A 16725-nucleotide genomic window follows, 5' to 3' on the forward strand; every position below is an offset into this window, starting at 1 on the left:
TAGTTTGTCTGTAGGGTCGCAGAGTGGTATTCAATTAGAGGTATGAGTAATGTTTGAGTCACAGATCTTTGGAGAATTAAATCAGTACAGATTTTTTTTTTTTTTTTGAAGGTGAATGTACTTTTCTTCCAGAGAGTTTACGTAAACATGAATGACATACAGCTAGTTTAAAAGAAGAAAAAGATGTACTAGCTTCAATCATTTTGAGTGACATGACTTCACCTTTCCTGCCCTTTAAAACTATAGATTTATTTGATTGTTTGCCTTCTTATTTTAAATTAAAACCTAGTTTAAGACATTATTGACACTACCAAGAGGCTCTGTCTGTTTTATGGATGATGAAGCAAAACGCGATGTCAGAGAGACGTCTCTTATTTGAAAAAAGTCCTCAAAGTCCAGAGTACTTTTGTTGATGCACATTATAAGTATAAGGGGAGCTGGAGAGACTTGGTGATGGGCATTTTTTTGCTGGAATGAAGAGATTTCTGTGGGGTGGTGAGAGGAAGATGAAGGAAGGGTATTCAAAGGGAAAGAAGCAACCCAGTCAATAGAGTTGAGAATTAACTCATGGAATAGAGGATAAAAGGGGACAAACACTCTGCTTTATGAAATCTCAGCTGATCTTTATCAGTAGCATATAGGTTAGTGCCCCTAGTTTATAATGAGGAAATGGAAGATCAGAGTTAAGGAATTTTCTCAGAGTCTAAACCAACTAAGTTATACAACTTCCTATGAAGATGGATCTTTCTGCTCCCAGAGTTATAGCCTTTGTATGGACTTGCAAATTGGTATTTTATTTGGTGAGTAATAAGTTGATTCCTTCTTTTCTCCCATAGTTGTTTTAGGGTCATTCCTGCGTTGGAATTTGCCTATGGGATTCTTGAGAGTAGAACCATGCCATGATATATCTCTCCATCATTGTATTCCCAGCACCAAGTGGGAACATTGCAGACAATGAATGAAGCTCCTGGAGGGAGTTGGAGAGCTGGGACAACACATGATCTTGTAAGAAGCAGTGATACTTTGGACGTCACTCAGGGGGCTGATAGATTTCTGGGATATAGGACAATATCTTTATGAAGAGCTGTGTGTGTGTGTGTGTGTGTGTGTGTGTGTGTGTGTGTGTGAACACTGAGCCTGTCAGGAAGTTATCTTGAGAGTCTAGTTTTTCCTTTCCCTTACATTGGAATGGTTCATTGCTAGCCTGTGCTGTTAAGCTTCCCTTTACAATCATATAGACCCCTTGACTAACTCTTTCATCAGCACCTTGTGACTAGCCACTCAGAGTAATACAATCTCTGGATAGAAAGGTCTATTCTGTGCCTTCTTGTTTCAAGTCTATAATAGACACAATTAGTCACACTTTTCTGAGCTCCCATCTCTAGGTCGTAGATGGAAGGCAAGCCTGGTTGGAGTAGCTGCTTTCTCCCATGTGTTAGAAAGAGTCTTTTGCTTATATTCCTGATCTGACTGAATTGCTTTGGTTGTGTTCTCTACCATGTCTCATTCCTGGGGCTATATGAATGGGTAGGGAAGTGGGAGATGCTGTAATTGTAGTCTTAGAGTCAGAAAGCCCTTAAGGGTTTTCTAATCTAATCATTTCATTTAGTCATATTGTTTCTTTCCTTGGCCATCACCTGGCCTCACAGGTTAGAAATAACTATATTGTATGATTGGAGTTGGCTGGCAATGTCCAGAACTGGAGGCCATGGAGACACACCGTGAGGGAGGAGGGATATCTGAGTTGGCTCCCTGCTTTTATTGTAACCTTTTGATGGGGAGTGGGGTGGTGAACACAATTAGTCTTTAAATCAATGCATTGTCATCAGGAACCAAGAATCCAATTATAACCATGTGTCTGGGAACCAAATAGGAGAAAATGAGCTGAAGTGAGGTAAGAAGGATTTAGATTAGACATTCAGAAGAATGGGCTCAGTGGAAATTATAAACAACAGTGATTATGGAATTGTCTTCTCTGAGAGGCTTCTAAAAATAGAAATCATTTTCTTGGATCTGAGCTGGGTATATGGTTATGGAGGGTTGGTCACTTTGATTATACTAGGATACTTATAGCAAGCACAGGTAGCTGAGAAATCCTTGTTCTTCAAAGTAGGTAGCCCTGGGGAAAAAGGCTGTCAGAGACTTGGGGCTGAGGAAGGTGGGGGAAAGAGATACAGGTATTTATGGAGGGCTATTTGAGGACATCTATTTCATCAGAGATCTGCCACTCTCCCCCTCCAACCCTATGTGTACAGACACTCTCCCTCCCTCTCTCTCATACACACACTCTCTCACACACACATATACGTTCACACATCCTTACACACTGAACACACACACTGAACACTGTTTTTTCTTCACTCTCATTCTTAATTCTAGTGAAGATGCTGAAGGAACATCAGACTCCCGGTACCTCTTGCCTGGGCTTGACAGATACAGTTCTTATTGCTGAGAACCAGACCAGTCTCTTAGAACTCAGCTGCCATTCTCTGCTGCCGTTGTTCACAGTGTTCCTTTACAGAAGCAGCTCCTTTGTCTCTGGGATCGAGGGTTTTCCTGAATCCCCAAGCGTTGCCCAGCCCCTGTCTGAGAATAGCTGGACTGGGATGAAACCACAGTGAGCGAGTGGGGGTGGAGGTAGAGATGGCTTCTGCGTTTTCTGCAGGGTTGGGTGCACTCTGCTTAATTAGCATGAGAATCGAGAGATTTTCCTATCATCCCTAAGGGATGGAGAGGAAAGGAGAGCAAAGGCTCTAGTTCTGTCCTATTCCATCAGGGATTCTGAGTCTGGTAAATTGACTGCTGTCACATTCCTCCAATCCTCTGGGGACCATCAGACCCACAGTATTGAGAAAAGCTTTGATGAAGCCGGCTGGTGGATCTCCACTCCAGATTTTCCAGCTGTCCCTGTCCCCCCCACCGCTCAGAGAGCAGGATGCTGAGATGGCTCGGTGATGCAGAAGGTATGTGCTTTTTCAGTTCTGGTGCTGATGCTGTGTGTGTGGTGAGGTCTCTGTGGCGCAATGGACGAGCGCGCTGGACTTCTAATCCAGAGGTTCCGGGTTCGAGTCCCGGCAGAGATGGTCACCTGGCAGGTGCCTCTTTTATTTTGAATACTGTCATGCTAGGTTGATAATTATATTTATTCCTCCCTGGAGGCTATAGGGGAGAGAAAGGAAACCCTTTTCCTTGAGAATCCTGGACCTTCTCTCCTTTTCTGTCCCCTCATTCTTCATTCTTTCTGTATTCCTCTCTTATGGATTTTCATTGTCTAGTAGAGGCTCAGATGTCTGCTGCGTCTCTCTGCTCAGCCCGACTGACACAGCGTTTGAATCCTTTACTTCACGGTTAGATAATTGGCACATAGTGACCAAGACGCAAAGTCACAGGTTTTGGAACTAATATGGTTCCCTCCTTTGACCTCTGAGACCACAAAAGGGCAGATTGTCCCATATGTCAGTGAGGATATGTCCAACTGTCCTCTGAGGTGATACCTTCTTTGACCAAAGGGTTATCATTTGGTGGATGTCAGGAGGTAGACGGGGTCGTGCAGAGGATAATTTCTTGCACTGTCTGTCAGCTATACTTTTTCATTCCTGGGGCTTTTTGTGCTCAAGCTCATCACTCACTTCCTGATCTATCAGGTGAAATGTAATCATTGCTCTTTGTCTCAGTGGTATAAACCACAGAGCAACACACTAATTACCAGCAGCAAGCTGGATGAGCTTGTCCCCAGAAACTTGAAGGTTTCATACTTAAATGCTCTTTACTGTGAAAAGTTTGTACCCCTTTTTGTTCGTAGGACAAACTTCAAGTGTTGTATCTGAATGTTATTTCCATAATTTCTGATTTTCAAAAAGCCATCTTCTCACCTCCTGTCTCCTCCCGCATTCACTTCTGCTGTCTCCTTGTCTTGTCTAAAGGGCCACGTTTAGCCAGATTGGAGCTTGGTCAGATTGTGATGTAGCTTGGGTTTCTATTTTGGGCTGGTCTGGCTCTCTCCCTTGCATGTTGCTACCTCTAGCTTATTAGCTAGAGGGAGCTGCCCCTGCCAGGAACTGACCTCCACCTCAGGTGAACCCAGGAAACCTGAGAAGATATGTTCCCAGGACTGCTGGGGAGACTCAGCATCTCTCCCATGCGGGACTCTGGACGAGTGACCAGAGGACACAGCTGTGCACTTGCACTGTAAGGAAGCCGAGGTAGGGGGAGGCAGGAAAGTCCACATAGGAGTTTAAAACAGCCATGCCAGAAGGTAGGGGGAATTGATGGGGTAGACAGGAGGACCCTGGAGGGAGGTAAATGCTTTCTGCTTCCATGTGTGCATGTTTATAGCAAATGGAAACTTTGGAAATTCTCTTGAAGTAGTATGGTACTTTAAAGACTTAAAATTCTTGTAGTAAGAGCTAACATGGCTTCACATTTCTGGGTTACCTTGGAGGAAGGCCAATTCAGATGTTATCTATCTCCCACCAGTCCCATAGATACGCCCTTTGGAGGACATGGTGTGGACCAGAAGTTCCTGGGCATTCTTTCCTGGAGCCTTTCGTTTATTGTTAACTCAGCCTATCTTAGATATTTTTGCTTTAAGCCCTGGCCTGAAAGGAAAAATTAGTATGTGGTGGTGGGGGCGGGGTGGGGAAGGGGAAGGTAAAGGGAGTTCAGGAAAGGAGTATGTCACTTTTTTCCACCATAATCTATAATACTGCATACATCTTCCTGATTCTCCCTGTATCATAGCATGGTAATGGAGGTGCTTAACCATGAGAATTCTGAGAGGGTAGGGATATTATTTCTGTATCACTGTTAAAATTCGGGGTGAGGGTGGAGGTTCGTTCTGGTCCACTCTATGATTTGCTCATTTCTAGAGTCTTTCTGGAAATAATGATCAGACTTCATGGAACTGTGAGGGCTGGGGATGAGGTGGGAACAGGGTGGGTATGTGTGCCAAATAGACATTGCGTTGGAATTTGTTTAATGTTTGATCAGAGTGTGATAGAGCCAGCTCTTTCTGTGAAGCTCTATACCTGTGAGAATTAAAATCCACAGATGATTCCCCAAGCCTGATTCTATCCTGTCGTTTCTATTCCCTATCTTGGAGTCAGAGGACCTTGGTACAAGAAGCAGTTTTGCCAAGTTGCTGAACATCTGCACTTTAATTTGCTTATGTATTAAAAACAGAGTATATTATCTTTCCTACAAGTGTAAAAATGGATGAAAGTTTGTTGTGCAGCGCTGTACAAATATAGAGGCTATGTTAGTTTTCAAGTTGCTTTTGTCTTTCTCCCAAGCATATGACGAGGGTACCTGGACACAAAGTGGGGAAAGGAAAGGGTCTGAATGCTCAGCCGCTGCCTGGAACATCCAGGGTGGCTGTGTGTCATCATCGGGAGCTGATGCCGCCCTGTGCTACCCTAAGAAAGAGGACTGATTGGACTTTTTTAGCTGGCAGGATCCTTCAGAGGCATGTGGTCCCTCTGTGCCCTAGATAGGAGACTTTATCTCAGCCAGGTAGGTAGAGGGTCCTCCTGGCTACCCCACTTAAGGGAACTAGAAGCTTCTGCTTATTTAACTATTGCCTAACCTTCAACTCTCTTCATCTCTGAGGGTTGGTGTTTTGGAGACTTGAAGGATATCACCAGGACTTGGGAAAAGATTTTCCATGAGTAAAAATTCTTCTGTGTGATAACAATTTTCTTTTGAATACATAAGGGATATCTCCTAATTTATGAACATCATAATTACTGTATTTTAAAGATATTCAGAATATAAAATAGAAATGGGTGTGTTTTTTATAAAGTCACTTCACTGCAGGACTCAAATACTTCAGAGATGCTGTAGCTGATCATTAATTGCAAAGTATGTGGGCAGGATATGTGTTATTTATTATTGTATTATCAGTGCCTGAAATATGGTAGGCATTTGATGGATATATTTGAAAGAATTAATGCTGACTTCGATTGACTATAAATTATATAGATAGGAAAGAGAAAGAGATTACTCCTAGCTTCCAGGTAGCAGGAGCACAGGCAGTATCTTCATGCATTAATTCACTTATTTAACAAATATTCGTTAAGCACCCACTTCGTGCCACTTTCCACTATTCCAGGCACCAAAATAGTAGATTCCACCTCCTATGTATTCCCATGATGGCAACAAATGACAGACAGGTAAGTAAACTTTATAATAGCGAATAGCATTTTAGGTAGTGCTATGTGCTATGGAGGAATTTAAAGGATGCTTGAGGGTGGAGAGTGGTGTGATGAATGATGGTCGTGGAAGACCTCTCAGAGGAGGTGGCTTTTGAGTGAAGACCTGAGTGGAGTGAGGGAGGACAATGAGATTTAGGGGGTGGGCATTTCAAACAGAGAAACGGCAAGAGCAGAGACGCTGATGTGGACACCAGCTGGATTGGAAAGCTGAAAGGTCAATGTGGTGGAGTGGAAGGAGTGATGGGAAGAGTTGGGATTAGAGTTTGATACAGGGCACATCATCTAGGACAATGTTCTCAACCCTGTCATATCCAACTCTGCCTTGTTAGGTCCATTATTTTTTCAATTCTCCTCTACTACCCTGCAGTGAAATTCATAGATAACATAACTTACCCATGCCTGTAATGAAAACAAATCAATATAATACCCTAATTGTAATGTAAGAGAGGAATAAAAGGTAATAAACTTATAATAAATAACATATATTTTAGTATGTAAATGCCATACCAGCAGCCTTGCACCTATATGAAGAACCACCCTAAATGCAACAGCTATATGTGCAGACCGATGCAAGCATGCTGCACTGCTGACTTAAATCTCATGAGGGATGTCGTTCACCAGCAGTGTCATGGTTTTCCAGACTGGTGAACACTTTTGGATAAATTTTTGATCAAAACGGAGTAAGTCTTCTTGCAAAATGCATAGTACTTTGCATTCCTGGAAAATTTAGGAAGTTTTAAATCATGCAGAAAACTCTCCAACATAGAAAGACAAGTTAGACTCTAGGCTCAGATACCAGCACATTTTTGTTTGTTTGTTTGTTCGAGATGGAGTCTCGCTTTGTCACCCAGGTTGGAGTGCAGTGGCGCCATCTCGGCTCACTGCCACGTCCGCCTCCTGGGTTCAAGCGATTCTTCTGCCTCAGCCTCCTGAGTAGCTGGGAGTACACATGCGCAACAACACGCTCAGCTAATTTTTGTATCTTTAGTAGACACGGGGTTTCACCATATTGTCCAGGCTGGTCTTGAACTCCTGAGATCAAATGATCCACTTGCCTTCGGCCTCCCAAAGTGCTGGGATTACAGGCATGAGCCATTGTACCCGGCCCCAGCACACAGGTTTTAATAGGTCATTCAGAAGTATACATCATGGGTCAATTCTTCGTTGTGAGAGATGCCCTTGCACATTCTGGGACTCATAAGTCCAGCATGCTCTACCTCTCTACAGCTAACCATGGCCCCCAGTCATTATAACAAAAAAAACTACTCCATCAAATTTTCAAACCACTTTTGAGGGGCAATTCCAGTGCCCCTGGCAATCACTGACATAAGGCTTGTCGGTGAGGCTTTTCTAAATGATAGTGAGGACCATTGACGAGTTTGAGCGAAGGTTCTGGTTTCTATGTTAAAAGGCAAATTTTATCTGTTGGTAGAGAACAGACAGAGATAGAATAGATAAGTAGAGAATAGAGTCACATATGTAGGCAGGTTTACAGCTCTGCTTGGCCCAAAGCCTTTAGAAGCAGCAAGCTGTGGCGCTATGGTTCCCAAGCGGTGGTGCTGTACCACCGGAGGTGGAGGGTTTTATAACAGTCCACCTACAAAAGTGATTTATCATCTCTGGAGAGCTTACCTGACACAGATCACCTATTTTTAAACTAGTTATTTTTAGTTATTGTCATTACAATAGTTATTACCTAGTGGTAAACATGTTCATTTTGCTTATATTTAAAGCTGTAGCAAATAGACCTTATCCCCGAAAACATGATTGCAGTGTTTATGTCCTTAGTACTTGCTATAAATTATAATGGAACAGAATATCTTTAAACTATGTCCTCCTTGGAAGTTAGTTGGATCTTTTTGCTTTCATGGTGGTAATACTGTTCAGTGATGATTCTTTTGAGAGAATGAATGGTGAGAGATGGCATGGTATGATAAGGGAAGTTAACCATGAGCATAGTAGAACCAGCAACTTCATGGTAATGACACAGATCTGAGTCCAAATCTGAGGTCTCCCTATTTACTTGTATAAATGTAGGCATGCGCTAAGTCTGTCTAAGTCCTTTGATTTTCTCATCCACTAAATGATCAAACTAATACCTAGAATTAAATAGGGTAAGCTGTAAAATTGTCGAGGTAGATACACAGGAGGTGCAAACACAAGTGCTAGCCTCCTTGTTTGTAGTTATTCTTTCTAAACCTTCAGATTGTTTGGATCAAGCTGGTTTCTTGAAGGCTGTGAGTGAGGACTTGAGAGATTTTAGCTGTGACCCATGTTTCTAACCACATTCTTCTTCAAGGGGAGTCCTAGTGGAAGTCAAGACATGTGTAATGTATTTTAAATAGTAGTTACCCTCCAAGAGCACGTTCCCCCCAAAGTGATCACTGTAGGAGCCCTAGATTTTTCTCTAGGGCAATGAGCAGAGAAGTCCTACAGCATCCTCAGGTTCTAGTCCCCGTGGAAAGGGTCATGTTAGGACTTCTCTGTGTGGGGCAATGCTGGGCTTTAAAGCCTGGGATGAGGGCGAGTGTGTCTATTTTGAGAAGGCAGGTTGGTGTCTACAGAGATGGAATTAGACTAAAACAAACACCTGGGGAGCTGGGAGGAGACAGGAGACCAGGGCTTGGCTGTTGTATTCCAGGCCAATTCTCTTTCTGGGTGAATTCCTTGCTGTGGACCTAGCTCAGTCCTGAATCTGAAGGGAGCATCTTCTGGCAATCACTAACAATTGCTGATAACTTGTCTTCCTTTGCTACATCTATAGACCACTTTTAGAGCAAGAAATAGTACCATCCAAAATTTCCGACTCTTTAGAACAAGTTATATTATTTTGAAGGAGCATGAAACTGTTAAAAGTTTTCTATTATGTATAAACTTCTAATGGTGCTTTTTAAGTTTTGTGCTTAAGCGTGTCTCTAATGGCTGAGGAGAGTGATGGCTTACTTCCAGATTCACATAAGCCAGGCCTAAAGTGGTCTATACTAAGCACAGCATTTCTCTGAAGTCATAGACTTTATGCTACATTCTAGATTTGGGGTTCTATTTCATTATATCTGCATTTTTAAAATACAAAAATAATAATCTGGCTCCAAATATTAGGGTAAAAGTGATGCCTGGCATGCCCCACATATGGGATCCTGGCATGCATAAGTTATAAAAGCACAGAACTATATTAATATTAAAAATGAGGTGTAGTCCCTGATTATCCACTCAGAGATGAAGGTAAAAGTAATCTAGAGACAGTTAAAGTAGAGGGAAAACTGACAGAGTTGAATGAATAATAATCATTAATTCATTTACTCATTCAACAAATGCTTGTAGTACCTGCTGTGTGCTAAGAACTGAATGAGGTACAATGATGAACAAATGAGACAGAGGTGATCACAGAAATACATGTAAAGCTGCCATGGTAAATAAAGGAGAGGTCCATGGAGCAAAGAAGGTCTGTGGCCAGGAGAGTTGACCTCTTCGGGAAGATCAAGGACAGCTTCCCCCAGGAAGTATCTCTTGACTTGAATCTGAAAGATAAGGAAATAACTAGGCAAGGAATGAAGAAAAGGGCTTTCTATACAGAGACAGCATACATGAAGCTTTTGTAGAGGGAGGGAGAATGCCGTGCATGAAGGGCTTTTTTATTTTTATTTTTATTTTTTTTGAGACAGAGTCTTATCTTGTTGCGTAGGCTGGAGTACAGTGGCACAATCTTGGCTCACTGCAACCTCCACCTCCCAGGCTCAAGCGATTCTCCTGCCTCAACCTCCCGAGTAAGTGGGATTACAGGCATCTGACACCACACCCAGCTAATTTTTGTATTTTTAGTAGAGACGGGGTTTCACCTTGTTGGGCAGGCTGGTCTCGAACTCCTGACCTCAGGTTATCCATCCACCTCCACCTCCCAAAGTGCTGGGATTACAGGCGTGAGCTACCGCACTCAGCCCGATGAAGGACTGTAAAGTGAGTTTGGTTTGACAATAGAGAGTAAGGGAGAAGGCCGCATGAAGTGAAATTGGAGAGACAAGGCCCCATAGGGCCTTGTATTCCCTGTAAGGTTTTTTTTTCTCCTTATCCCCAAAACAATGGAAAACCACTGAAAGATTTTAAGCCAAAGAATAACATGATTGGATTTGCATTTTGGAAAGATTACTCCAGCTGCTGCTCAGAGGACAGAGTGGAAGGCTGCCAGGATAGATGCTGGAGCTAAATTAGAAGTTACCACCAGAGGTTGTTGTGAAAAGCAATATTAGCTGGGATTAAGGGGGTGATAATGATGCTGGTGGTGGTAATGGCAGATATAGAAGAAAAAAGGTTTCAGAAGTATTTACGAGCTAAAACATGCAGGATTTGTTGATGGATTAGAAATGGTAAAAGGGGGAAAGAGTTGACAAGAAAGACTCTAAGATTTCTGGTTTGCACACCATTCGCTAAGATCAGAAACACTTGAAGAAGGCCAGGTTTGGGGGAGAAAATGGTGAGTTCAGTTTGGAGCTTCTAATTTTGAGGTGCTTTTGAGATATAGAGAGGAGATGTCACACACGTATGAAGGTGAGAGTCAGGTCAGGTCTGAACTGCTGATTTAATTTTGGAAGTCATATGCATGTTGGTGGAATTTGATGCCAAGAATACGAATAAGATCACATAGGAAAAATTACAGGGTAAGAAGAGAAAGGGCCTAAGAATGAGCTAAGAGGAACTTCAGTGTTTAATAACAGAGTAAGAGGAGTCGGAGAAGTAGTGGTGAGAGGTAGAAGAAAAACCAGAATATTATCATTTCTGAAGCCCAGGGAAGGAAGTATATAAGAAGAAACTTGTTTGAGTATCACATGCTGCTGCGAAGTCAAGAGTGATGATAACTAAAATGTATCCACTAGATTATGTGACATGGAAGTCAAGGGTGATAGCTGTTTTTGTTTCTCTGGAGTGTCAGGTAAAAAAAAGCAGATGGAGGGGGTTGCAGAGGGAGTGGGAGGTAAGGAAACAGAGAATGCATATAGGCAACTTTTAGAAGTGTGGGCATGAAGAGATGAAGAGAGGGTGGTGAGGAAGCTATGAGGAATCAAACAAAAATATCTTTTTTTCCCTTACTTTAAAACTTCATTGTGGTAACTCTCCAGCATAAATAAAATTAGAGAGAATAGCATTATGAATCCTCGTGTACCCACCACTCAGTTTTGACAGTGATAAATTTATGGCCAAACTTGTTGTATCTGTAGTTCGACACATCTTAATTGGTTTTTTTTTTTTTAGTGGGAGAGATTTGAGTTTCTATGAAAGCCATTGGGAAGGAAATCATTGAGTGAAAGAGAGAGAGAGAGAGAGAGAGAGAGAGAGAGAGAACAAGAACAAGAGCAAGTGCATAAATAGAAGCCGAGGTTTCTGGGAAGGTGATAGGGGATGCAGAGTGCCAGAGAAGGCATTAACAGTGGGTAGCTGGAGGACCAGCTCCTCCGTGACCATTGGAAGGAAAGAGGGTAGATGTTTAGATGAAGATTTTCATGTTGATATCTGGAAGATGAGGAAATTCTATCTGATGGCAGTGGCTATCCTTCTTCTGTTAAAGTAAGTAGCCATGTCTTGAACAGAAAATAACTGAGAAAAAGAGAAGGTGTTGGATGTTTGAAAACAGCACAGAAATTTGGATTAGTTACTGTGGAGAGTGAGAGGATGATAATAATATAGCAGAGAAGTGCGGAATGTATACTAGGCGGTGTTAAGGACCCATTTGGAGGTACTGGACTGGCTCTTATAAACAGATGCAATTCACATACATATATTAATAGGTGTCTAATTTGTATGTCCAGCTTGCTAATGTTTACCTTCATAATTTAGGGGTGTTACTGTATTCCCTGGTGAAGGAATGTGTCCACACGCATGTGTATGTGTGTGTTGTACAGAGGGTAAGAGCATATGGATTCCACAATCTACTGAGTGTGTGGTCAGAATATATATATATATATATATCAAAAGAGGTGATTTTAATTCTTAAAATGCAGGTGTGGCTGTCATTTTTCACATTCATTGGTTCAGGGCGCCACCTGCTGGGAAGCTTGCTCAATGTCACCAGCGCGCTTTTCTAATGCAAACTCTAAAATCTTTTTTCTTGGTAAAGTCAGTTTTTTTTTTTTTTTTTTTTTTTCTTTGAGATGGAGTTTTGCTCTTGTTGTCCAGGCTGGAGTACAATGGCGCAATCTCTGCTGACTGCAGTCTCCGCTGACTGCAACCTCCACCTCCCAGGTTCAAGTGATTATCCTGCCTCAACCTCCTGAGTAGCTGGGATTACAGTTGCTGCCCACCACCACTCCCAGCTATTTTTTTTTTTTTTTTTTTTTTTTTGTATTTTTAGTAGAGATGGGGTTTCACCATGTTCGCCAGGCTGGTCTTGAACTCCTGACTTCAGGTGATCCACCCGCCTCGGCGTCCCAAAGTGCTGGGATTACAGGCGTGAGCCACCGTGATTGGCAAGTCAGTGATTTTGCACACAGCATTTGCCTCCATGAATTTTGAGTTTCATTTTTTTCAGATACTATTTTACCTTCTGTATTTTGGGGTCAAAGCAGGAACATTAAAATGTGTTCTTTCCCAACTTGATTTTGGTCTTTTGGTGAAATACCATGTCTTGCCTGTTTAAATGCCTGTGTTGTCTGTAAATCTCATCCATGATCTACATATTCAAGAAGGGAAATAAAATTTCCGACTTTTATCTGAAATACCATTCATAAGAAATAGATTATTGGCTAAAAATGTTTAAAGTACAGATGATCCAACTGTGTGATCCAACTGTGCAGATTGAGCAGTATTACTGAACACTCTCTAAAATGTGGATTTTGTTTTCCACCCACTTTCTATCCCAAATTATTTTCCTCTAGGTTATCTAACTGAAATGTGTATTCCTTCATAGTTTCCAAGCTGGTCCCTAAGGAAACTAGTCTGCTACAAATTATTTTTTTAAAATAGTCTTGTCTTAACCTGAGTATAGTATCCCTTAAAACTTTTCCTCTAAGATCCTTGCATCACACTACTAAAATGCTCCCAATTTCCAGATTTTCATTAAATAATTTCTTGCCTTCAAATGTACTGTATGACAGAGTTCAGAGATAAATTATTCTAACTACTTCTTTTCCTGTAATGTAATTCAGTCAATAACTCTTAACTATGATCATTATATATGTATACACATACATATGTGTACATATACATATATATGCACAAATTCAGTCATGATGCACATAGAATTCAGAGAAACATAGTATAAAGTATACCAAATAATTCCCCAAGGAAAATAGCATTTGTTCATCTACTCATGCAGTCTTTATGAAGTGCCTGCTGTGGATCTGCAACTTTGAGAGGCACTGGAGATGCATTGGGAATAAGACAGGCATGGTTCTGGTTCTTACACACTTGCTCTGCAGTGTGGAAGACAGACATTGATTAGGTCATCCCAACACATTATAGAGGGTCACTCTTAAGGGATGTACAGAGAACACCATGGGACATCTGAAAGCTGGAGCATCATCAGGACTTCCTGGAAGAAGCGACATTAAGCTATGAAGGAAGGAGAGAACAAAAACACTCCAGGCAGTCTGTGAGACTGACATCTAATGCCGAGAGCCAGATTGTGGAGGAACTGGTAAACCTTCTTAAAGAGTTTGGATTTTATCCTAAGAGGAAATACCAACCAATGACAGATTTGAAGAATGTGTGTGTGTGTGTGTGTGTGTGTGTGGTGACCAGGCTTAGATTTATAGTTTGGAATACAGTTTGAAAAGATTATTCCAGATGAATTTGGAGAAAGACTGAAGGGAAGCTAGGTTGGAGACAGTTTAAGGGTATATGTGATATGGTGTTGGCTTGTATTAGAGAAGTGGAGAGAAAGAGAGAGAAGAGGATGAATCTGAGGGTCATTTAAGATATCAAATGGATAAGACTCGGTGGAAATCAGCTGTAAGAGGTAAAGGAAAAAGGAGAGTCCAGGATGATTCCTGGCTTGAGCAAATGAGTGAATTGAAGTGCCTTTTAATGAGAAAGGGGATAGGTAGAGGAAGTAGATTCTCAGAAAGGCCAGGGAAGATGAGTATTTCCACTAGATATGTTGAATTTGAGGTGTCAAATATGTAGCAGTAGATATGTCTAGTGGGCAGCTAGATATATGAGCCTGGAACTGTGAAGAGAAATCTAGGCCAGAGATACAAGTTAGGAATGATCAGTCTGTTGTGAGTAAATTGATGTCTTGGGAGTGGTCAATATCTCATAGAAGGTAAAATGAGAAAAGAAGAATGGCTAAGAAGGAGCCCCGAGGAACCCATCATTTAAGGAATCATTAGAGGAGGTAGAAGTGAGCAAATGAGACTGGCCAGATAGACAGGAAGAAAACTAGGAGGGCTGGGGCCAGAATCAATGAAAAGAAGCTTTTAAAAAAGAGTGTATGAGCCACACTGTCAAATGTTGCTGATAAGGGCTGATGTTTCCTTTAGGATTTGGTAATACATGGGTTGTCAAGGGAAGTTTCAGTGGAGTGATAGAAGTAGATTTTAGTGGGTTCCCCAGTGAGTGAGAAGTGAGGAAGGAGAAGCAAGGAGTGTATATAATTAAAACATTTGTTGTGAAATGGAGTTAGTGGGTGGGATGGGAGCTGGAGGGAGGAGTGTGGTTTAGGGAGTGGTGATGTTTGTTTGTTTTTGTTTGTTGGATAGGGAATGGTCATGAATGTTTAAATGCTCATGGAAGTTATCTCATAAAAAAAGGTTGAAGGAACGAGAGAGAGGAATAATCAATAGATAGTTTAGTCCTTGAGGAGGCAGCCAGAGATGATAATAGTAATAAAAGTTCTTCCCTTCTTATTCAGTAACAGTTCTGAGAGCATGATTCCATTTAATTCCTACACAGCCTCCCCTAGAGAGGTACTTTTTATTTTTATCCTGTTTTTTTGAGATAAGGAAACTGAGGCATAGAATGGTACTGTGAGTAACCAGCATCACGTAGTAAGTGGAGGAGACAGGATCAACACTCAAGCAATCTAGCTTGAGACTTGCACCATTAACCACAATGTTTTATTGTGGGGTCCACAGCCTAGCTGAAGACTTAAATAGGAACTATCCACCCTTGCTACAGTAACTGAAGAGAAGGCAGATGGAGCAGGTACAAATGCAGGGGTCAGCTTAGTTAGCATCGTGAATTTCCTGGAGATGCCATAACAAATTTCCCCAAACTGGGTGCCTCAGAAATAACAGAGATTTATTCTGTCAATGTTTTAGAGTTCTGAAGTCCAAAATCAAGGTCAAGGTGTAAGCAGATTTTCACTCCTCTGAACAGGTTTCTCATCTTGGGGCTGCATACTTCCAAACTCTGCCTCTGTCTTTACCTGGCCATCTTTTCTGTGTCTCAGATCTCTCTCTGCATTTCTCTGTAAGAATGCCTGCCATTGGATTCCAGGCCCACCCTAAATCAACAATGATTTCATCTCAAGATCCTTACATTAATTACATCTGCAAGATGCTTTTTACAAATGAGGTCACATTGACAGGTTTTAAATGTTAAAACCTGGGCATGTCTTTTTGAGGTCCACTATTCAGCCCACTGCAGTTAGGAGATTGGATGAGTTTCTGACAAGTGGACTCGATAATTTCTATGAGGTAAGAATATGGGTAATTTTCTGAGAATGTGCCCCAATGTAGAGGGATCAAACATATAAGGGGAGTGAAGAAATCCTGAAGTATCATTATTGAAATCTGAAGAGTGAGCTGACTAGAAAATGTAGTTTGTGGAGCAGTGTGGAGAACCAGATGAAGTTTATTATCATGAATTTGTAGTTTTATGATTTTCTCTAGCAGTGATTAGCAGCCCAGGTGCAAACACTGAGGAAGCTGAGAGTTCAAGTGTCTAGAGCCTGGGAAGAGGGGGTGTGGGAGAGAAGGAAGGACAAAGGCAGAGGGGGTTAGGATACTGGCAAGTGGCTTTCAATGGAAGGCCACAGAGGTGAAGTTAGGTGGGCATGAAATTGAAGTCGGACAGAGGACTATTGGGTCGGTCAAAAGCAGTCAAAAGAGTGGGAGTAATTGAGTGAACTCGCTGTAACGATACTAGGCCATTTTCCAAGTATAGAATATTTAATTTTATTACTTTAAACACAAAAAATAACCTGGATTAGTGGTTGCAGTGAAGACCAAAAGAAGTTTAATGGATATAGAAAACTCAAAGAAAAGAGAAGACAGGATTCTGGACAGGCCACCCATGTAGACCCAGAGTCATGCAGAAAAATGGCAGAGCTCGGGGTGACTCTGTGTGTGTGTGTGTGTGTGTGTGTGTGTGTGTGTAGGCCTTGGCACATAAGATGACAATTTATAACAAAGTCATTATTTTATTGTGGGTTCATGATACATTTTTTATTATCACACTCCTATCACCATATCTGGCCACTATTTTATACTAGGCACTGTGCTGAGAGATGGCGAGGTTGCAATAAACAAGACATACGAAGTCCTGACTCTCCAGAGGAGTGTGTTCTAGTAGGAGAGACTGA

At 41.7% G+C, this 16725-nt stretch overlaps 1 protein-coding gene and 1 non-coding gene across 3 annotated transcripts in view; both read left to right on the forward strand.

The window, feature by feature from the left end:
- Nucleotides 1-16725, forward strand: part of AIM2 (absent in melanoma 2) — a 131215-nt gene that overhangs the window by 44202 nt on the left and 70288 nt on the right. The gene's annotated exons all lie outside the window — the stretch shown is intronic.
- On the forward strand, nucleotides 3010-3083 carry TRNAR-UCU (transfer RNA arginine (anticodon UCU)). The gene has a single exon. It is a non-coding gene; the product is annotated as a tRNA-Arg (tRNA).

This window comes from Macaca mulatta, chromosome 1, assembly GCF_049350105.2.
Source record: "Macaca mulatta isolate MMU2019108-1 chromosome 1, T2T-MMU8v2.0, whole genome shotgun sequence".
NCBI lineage: Eukaryota > Metazoa > Chordata > Mammalia > Primates > Cercopithecidae > Macaca > Macaca mulatta.